Below are 7,400 nucleotides of genomic sequence, written 5' to 3' on the forward strand. Positions count from 1 at the left end.
GTAATTGATGACTCTAAAGCCCGAAGATCTTCGTCTATGGCTGTTTTTAACTCATGGTATTGTTGTTGCCCATAGACGAGTGCTGAAGTCCCTGTACCTATTCCTGCAGCTATTCCTCCTACTCCTAATAAGACTGCTAGGGTCATAGTAATAGGTTCTCTGTGAAAACGGCGCTCAGGTGCATGATCAAATTAATTAACAAATTCATTATCAGGGTGATAGTATACTCGGGGCATCAGATAAACTAATACACAGTAACCAGAGTTAGAGTTAAAAACAGCTAAAGAGACACACGGGGTTAATCCAGTATTGCAGGCCCACCAATATCCGACATTTGGAACTAAGTATCCCTTGGAGGGGGGAACTTCAGTTAAAGTTAACTTTGTCTCAGTATCCCAAGTGCAGTTATTATGTTCAGTGGTGTTTTTATATGTTCCTGTTACTGCGATACCTTCATAGTAAGGCGGGTTGGTGGCTAAACACAACCAACAAGAATCAATCATTTGGGGGTTGGTATTATTTAGGGCACTAAAAGCTCCTTTAATTAAATTGAGGAGACGGTCTCTTATAGAGGTGGGCCGCCCCTCCACTCTTTTCGGGGGCATGGGTGAAGTTAAGGTGGGCTGGCTCTGGGGTGGGGCAAGAGGCGATTTCTTCGCTGGGGAGGGCCCTGCAAGCACAGGGTTAGGGCCTATTGCTATATTCTGCAGAGGGCGATCAAGTAGTTTTATTATAAACAATAGCCCATTATCATAGCATTCTATGTAAAGTCTGATTCCACCAATATCCTGACTGCCATTGACGGACTTTTTTACCATGATCTGTGAAAGAGATTTTTAGGGGGTGACACCAACTATTCTATTCAGCTTCTGCTTGATCTTTGGAGGCAGTATCTCTTGGGTTAACAAGGGAATAGTTGGCTGTTACATTTATGAAATCCCAAGAAGAGGTGGGGTTCCAGTAAGTATTTCCAGTCGTTTTACATCTCCAGCTTCGACAATAGAAATAACTCTGAGACCCGCACATACGGGTCAGCCCTCATGTATTTATGTCGTGTCTCCCGGACAGACATAGAAAGAGAAATATCTCAGGGCCATTCTACGTCTCCGATTTCCACAACCTGCTCATCCTCCGACGAGGGCAGGGGCAAGAAGACCTAGAGCGTCTGAGGGAGTGGGATATGAGGGGGCAGTGGGGTTAAGGTTTCCTTCTACGTCCCAGTCTGCAGGGGCTCCAATGGCTAACTTACAGAGGTCAGGGTACAGATCTGGCCACCAGGTCCAGGGGGTGGCGATTTTGGAGATAGACCATACAACATTCCCTGTTTGAGATTGGACTACCCAGGTAAGGTTGTGAGGGGCATGTGGGTTATGGTTACTTGCGGTTGTCCCGATGAAGGCGCAAAAGGATTGTCAGTCCTTTCCAAAGTCCACTGGTCATTTTCGCTGGTCGGAGCTGTCTTGACATGAGAGGCATGGACCCAAGCTGCTACTCCGTCTACCTTGACAGCTGTGGGGGTAATTAGCAGCACCTGATAGGGTCCTTTCCAGTGAGGTTCGAGGCTGCTGACCTGATGCCTGTGGACTAAGACTTTATCTCCAACCTGAAAATTATGAGGGAGGGGAGACAACTTATCAGTATAAGCTTTTTGGAGCATTGGCCAGGTCTCCTTTTGAACCAATTCTAAAGCTTTTAAGCGGGTTAACAATGGGGTGGAGGCTATAGCATCAACACTATGATATTTTACATCAGTAAGAGGAGGTGGCCCCCCGTACATAATTTCAAAAGGGGTGAGAGTAAATTTCCCTGGGGTGTTTCGCACACAGAACAGTGCGAAGGGAAGGAGAGCAATCCAATCCTGTACGATGGTCTCAACAGCTACTTTGGTTAAGGTCTCTTTTAGAGTTCTATTCATCCTTCCTACCTGACCTGAGCTCTGGGGTCTATAAGCACAATGCAATTTCCAATTTATCCCCAGTTGTTTGCCCAGTCCCTGACTTACCTGGGCAACAAAGGCTGGGCCATTGTCTGACCCAGTTACCTTAGGGATCCTGAATCATGGAAAAATTTCTTCTAAGATTTTCTTAGCTACTACATTCGCAGTTTCTTGCTTGGTGGGGAATGCTTCAACCTGTCCTAAGAAGGTGTCTACAAATACTAGCAGATACTTATAAATCGTGACTTTTACTTCAGTAAAATCTACTTCCCAGTATGCTCCAGGTTGGTTTCCTCTCAGTCTCTTACCAGTTGACTCGACAGCGGTCTTTGCATTTGTTAAGGCACAGGCTTTACAGTTTTCTACAATTTCTTGAACGATTTTACTTAGTTTTAATATTCAGAACTCAGAGGTTTTGATGAGGGCTTTTAATTTCTTTGCTCCTAAGTGAGTCAGATAGTGTATTTGTTTTACATACTCTTTACCTTCTTTCTGAGGAAGAACTTTTTTGTTCTCTTGGTCTATTATAGCTCCTTCCGAGTTCTTATTGGTCAATCCTAAGCGAAACAGTTCCTGTTCATCTTCTTCAGAATACTGAAAACTAGTATCGGACATTGGGGGCCACCAGAGTTCACAGATGTTAGTGGCTAACGTCGGGATTTTCTCAGCTGCTAACCTGGTGGCTTCGTCCGCCATCTGGTTTCCTTTGGCTACAACATCCTGAATTCTCTGGTGCCCTGGACAGTGCATGATGGCTACTTTCTTTGGCAGGTGTAGAGCATCTAACAATTCTAGGATTTCTTCCTTGTTCTTGATTTCTTTTCCTGCTGAGGTAAGAAGACCTCGCTGTCTGTAAATGGCCCTATGAATATGGGCTGTGGCGAAGGCACACCGGCTATCTGTGTAGTTGTTTATAGTCTTTCCTGCTGCCAGTTTTAATGCCTGAGTAAGGGCCACTAGCTCGGCTTTCTGTGCGGAGCTCCCTTCAGGTAGACTGTCAGCCCAAATGACTTTCTTCCCATCCACCACTGCTGCCCTGGCTACCCGCTTACCGTTCTTGACGAAGCTGCTGCCGTCAGTGAACCAGGTTGGGCACCCAGGCCAAGGCTGGTCTCTTAGGTCTTTCCAGGTGCTGGTTTCTTCTGCTAAAATTTCATCCCAGCGATGGCAGGGTTCTGGGTCCCCTTCCGCAAGCAGCAGGGTCGCCAGGTTTAGGATGGCTGGGGCTCCAAAGGCCACCCTGTTCGTGAGGAGTAGGCTCTGATAGTGAGTAAGGCGGGCGTTAGTCATCCATCGGTCAGGTGGTTGTTGAATGATGCTTTGTAATGCATGACGGGCTATGATAGTGATATGCTGCCCCATGGTCAATTTGTCTGCATCTTTTACTAGGACCGCGGCAGCTGCAATGGCCTTCAGGCAGACTGGCCAACCACTGGCCACTGGATCTAGTTTCTTGGACAAATAGGTCACTGGCTGTTTCCAAGGTCCCAGAGCTTGCAACAACAAACCTTTAGCCACCTCACCTCTTTCATCTATGTATAAAGTAAATGGCTTGGTCAGATCTGGCAAGGTGAGGGTGGGAGCTGAAAGCAAGGCTTTCTTAATGTCCTCAAAGGCCGTCTGATGTTCAGGATTCCAGGTGAATTGTTCCTGGTTTCTGGTTAGAGGATATAGGGGGGCTGCCAAGCAGGCAAACCCGGGTATCCACAAGCAGCAAAACCCGGCTGTCCCTAGGAATTACCTTACCTGCTTCGGTGAGGTTGGAGTCAGGATGTGCATCACAGTCTTTTTCCGGGCCTCTGTTAGCCACCTTTGGCCATTTCTCAGTACATACCCTAAGTAAGTTACTTCAGTTTTGCACAGCTGGGCCTTTTTGGCTGAGGCACGATAGCCTAAAGTCCCCAGCTCTATTAGAAGCTTCTTTGTACCTTCAAAGCATTCCTCTTTGGTTAGGGCAGCTAGGAGCAGGTCATCTACATACTGTAACAAAGTCACTTGAGGGTTGCTGGTCTGGAACTCACTGAGGTCTCGGTGCAGGGCCTCATCAAAGAGGGTTGGTGAGTTCTTGAACCCTTATGCTAATCAGCTCCACGTTAATTGTCCAGTTATTCCGGCCTCAGGGTCTCTCCATTCAAAGGCAAAGATGGCTTGGCTAGCGGGATGCAACCTCAGGCAGAAAAAAGCATCTTTCAAGTCTAAGACAGAATACTATTTTCTTTCGGGTGACAGCATGCTGAGGAGGGTGTAAGAGTTAGGAACTCTGGGGTGTATGTCCTGTACTCTCTGATTTACTTCTTTTAGATCCTGCACTGGCCGGTAGTCATTTGTCCCTGGCTTTTTCACAGGGAGGAGAGGAGTGTTCCAGGGGGATTGGCACAGCACTAGGACCCCTTGTTTTATCAACCTGAGGATGTGTGGTCGGATCCCCTCCCTGGCTTCTTTACTCATAGGGTATTGTCTAACCCTAATTGGGGAGGCATCCGCTTTTAATTCTACTACTATTGGTGGAGCATTTTTAGCCATTCCTAACCCCCCTGTTTCTGCCAAGGCTTCTGGGAATTATTTTAACCAATCTACGAGGTCCGAATCTTTAGCCTCTGTCTCTCGTTCATGGAGCCTATATTCTTCTTCTAGTTGAACTAATAGGGCTAGGGTGCTGGGCTTGTTGTTTTCCCAGGTAACTTCGGGCCCCCTTGGAGTGAACTGAATTTGGGCTTTCAGTTTAGTTAGGAGATCTGTTCCTAAGAGTGGAGCTGGGCACTCCGGTATAACAAGAAAATAGTGGGTCACTTGATTTTTTCCTAGATCTATAGTCCATTCCGTGGTCCATGGACAGAATTTTTGTCCAGTGGCCCCTAGCACTACTGACTTCTTTGTGCTAATCTTCCCTAGGGACTGCTTCAGAACTGAATGTTGTGCCCCCGTGTCTACTAGGAAGTCAACGGTGGTCCCCCCACAGATATGGTTACCCTAGGCTTGGGGAGGGAATCCAAGCCCTGTCTCCCCTAGTCCTCATCTAGGGTGAGAATTTTTGACAGCTTATTCTTTTTCTTAGGACACTCTCTAGCCCAGTGTCCTTTGTCTTTGCAATATGCACACTGGTCTTTGTCCAACTGCAGTTTCTTTTCATATTGTTTCAATCCCTTAGTGCCCAGGTGCCCTGTCTGTCTAGACCCTGCTCTACCTCCCTCTTTTTCACTTACTACTGCGGCCAAGATTTTTGTCAAATTCCTCTCTTGGCAGTGGTCCTGCCGGTCCTCTCGTTCCTCTCTTTCTTTCTTTTCTCTCTCTGCCTTCTCTTTCCCCATCTCTCTCTTATGGTACACTTTCTCAGCTTCTTTTACTACATTTCTTAATGTAAAATCCTGCAACCCCTCTATGCACTGTAGTTTCTTTCTAATATCTGGAGCGGACTGTCCAATGAAAGCCATAACTACTACTGCTTTTTGTCCTTCTGACACTGGGTCAAAGGGAGTGTATCTCCTATAGGCATCCATTGGTCTTTCTAGGAACACAGAGGGGGGTTCAGTAGGTCCTTGAAGGACTTCTCTTACCTTGGCCAAATTAGTGGGGCATCATGCAGCCCCTCTGAGACCTGTTAAAAGAGCCCGGCGATAGGCAGATAGCTGCTCCCTACCTTCAGCAGTGTTATAATCCCAGTTGGGGTGAATGAGAGGAAATCCCGCGTCCATGGCCACAGGAGTCTGGACTGGTTGTCCTGTGGCACCTCGGACGTTTTTCCTGGCTTCTGTCTGAATTCTCTCTCGCTCCTCAGTAGTGAAGAGGACCTGGAGAAGTTGTTGGCAATCGTCCCAGGTAGGTTGGTGAGAGAACATGAAGGACTCAATTAGTCCAATAAGCCCTGTCGGGTTATCTGAAAAGGAAGGATGGTTAGTCTTCCAATTATAGAGGTCAGCAGAGGGAAGAGGCCAGTACTGGAGGGGTTGGAGTTGTCCTGGCTCTGGGGGCCCCCGTACACTCGTAAGGGGAGAGCCACAGTGGAGTCTGGGCTCTCTAGACCCCTCCGACTGTGGGTCCCTTGTGCTGGTCCCTGGGGGGCACATGCAGGCATGGGGGGACCCGAGTCATCCTGGCCCTGATATGGGGGAGGATTGTGGCGCATCTCAGGCCACTCAGGTGGGTTATCAATCTCAGGATAAATTTTGGGTGGTGCCGAGGGTGTAGCTCCTGAGGCCAGGGGAACTCTAGACTCGGGTGCTCGGGTTTTTAGGGCCATTGCACGAGGAGGGATGATGCTTTTCTTCAATACCCAGGGTTTTACCCATGACGGTGGATTCTGCACCAAGTCCAGCCACACAATGATGTATGGCTGTTGGTCAGGATGCATGCTTGGTCCTTCCTGGAAAACAAGATCTTTAACTGCCAAAATGATGGTTAGGTTAAATGTTCCCTCTGGTGGCCAACCGACTCCCAAAGTGGGCCACTCAGAGCAACAGAAGGTTTGCCAGGGTCCTTTTCTAACATTGACAGAGAGATTATTAGCCCTGGTTCTTACTTCAGAAAAATGTCCTAAAGTCAAAGATAAAGGAGTCATCACTGTCTGTCCCATATTAGTCCCCACAGAACACAGCAGACACTCACAAGAAATACAAGACACACAAGAAGGTCTCTTGGTGACAACCAGCTGAAAGCCGCTTCAGACGGGAGAGCCCTCCGGGCCCCTCCTCTCAGGTGGGACACTCTAAGCCCCTCAGACGGATCAGAGACCATCAAAGCATCTGGATCCATATTCCACCCAAAGGGACGTCTACCCAGGGCTATGGCTTGTGGTCCTCAGGCACGTCTGCCCACCACAGTCGTCTGGCCCTGACGGGCTCACGGCAGCCACAAACTGAAAGTAAAACAGACTTATGGACACACAGGTTTGGCGGCACCGCACAGACAGAGAAAAATTGAGGATCCTCTTACCTCCAAATGGTTGGTGGGGTTGCAGGTGGTCGCGCCAATCCCAGACGATCCCCCAAATGAAAGACCCCAATCCAGGACTTTCCTCGATCCTGCTGTCTAGCACAGCCCAGAGCAACTCACACCAGAAACACTTGTTACAAACACACGAGACTTTTATTGGCGGAGCTCCGGGTTGACCAGTATCTCACACAGGAGACAGGGGAGTCGACCCCGAGCCAAGAAAGCAAGGGGTTTTTATAGAGGGTCTAGGGGTTCTTTGGTGTGGAGATTGCTCTTTGGCTCTTCGGAAAAGCAGAAGTTCAGTCCCAGGTCAGCCACTTGCTGTTGATGCCAGTTAAGATACAGGTTTTTTTTTCCCAGTAAGTATTTGTTCACTTTGTGGTTGGCTAGTTCCTGGAACATAAACGTTTACACAAGACTAAAAGTACAGGTTCTTACAACACTGGGTATGGGGACATTGTTAAAAAATTTTCCTTTCATTATGAGAGATTTACGAATAGCACATAAAGAACAAACTCCTATTGAATTTTAGCCA

At 47.9% G+C, this 7,400-nt stretch overlaps 1 pseudogene; it reads right to left on the reverse strand.

Annotated features, from left to right (window-relative positions):
- Window positions 1-1,336: 1,336 nt before the first annotated feature.
- On the reverse strand, window positions 1,337-6,506 carry LOC102853156 (annotated as a pseudogene).
- Window positions 6,507-7,400: the final 894 nt, after the last annotated feature.

Source organism: Elephantulus edwardii, unplaced genomic scaffold, assembly GCF_000299155.1.
Source record: "Elephantulus edwardii isolate Elephantulus edwardi_28Jun2011 unplaced genomic scaffold, EleEdw1.0 scaffold00276, whole genome shotgun sequence".
Classification (NCBI taxonomy): domain Eukaryota; kingdom Metazoa; phylum Chordata; class Mammalia; order Macroscelidea; family Macroscelididae; genus Elephantulus; species Elephantulus edwardii.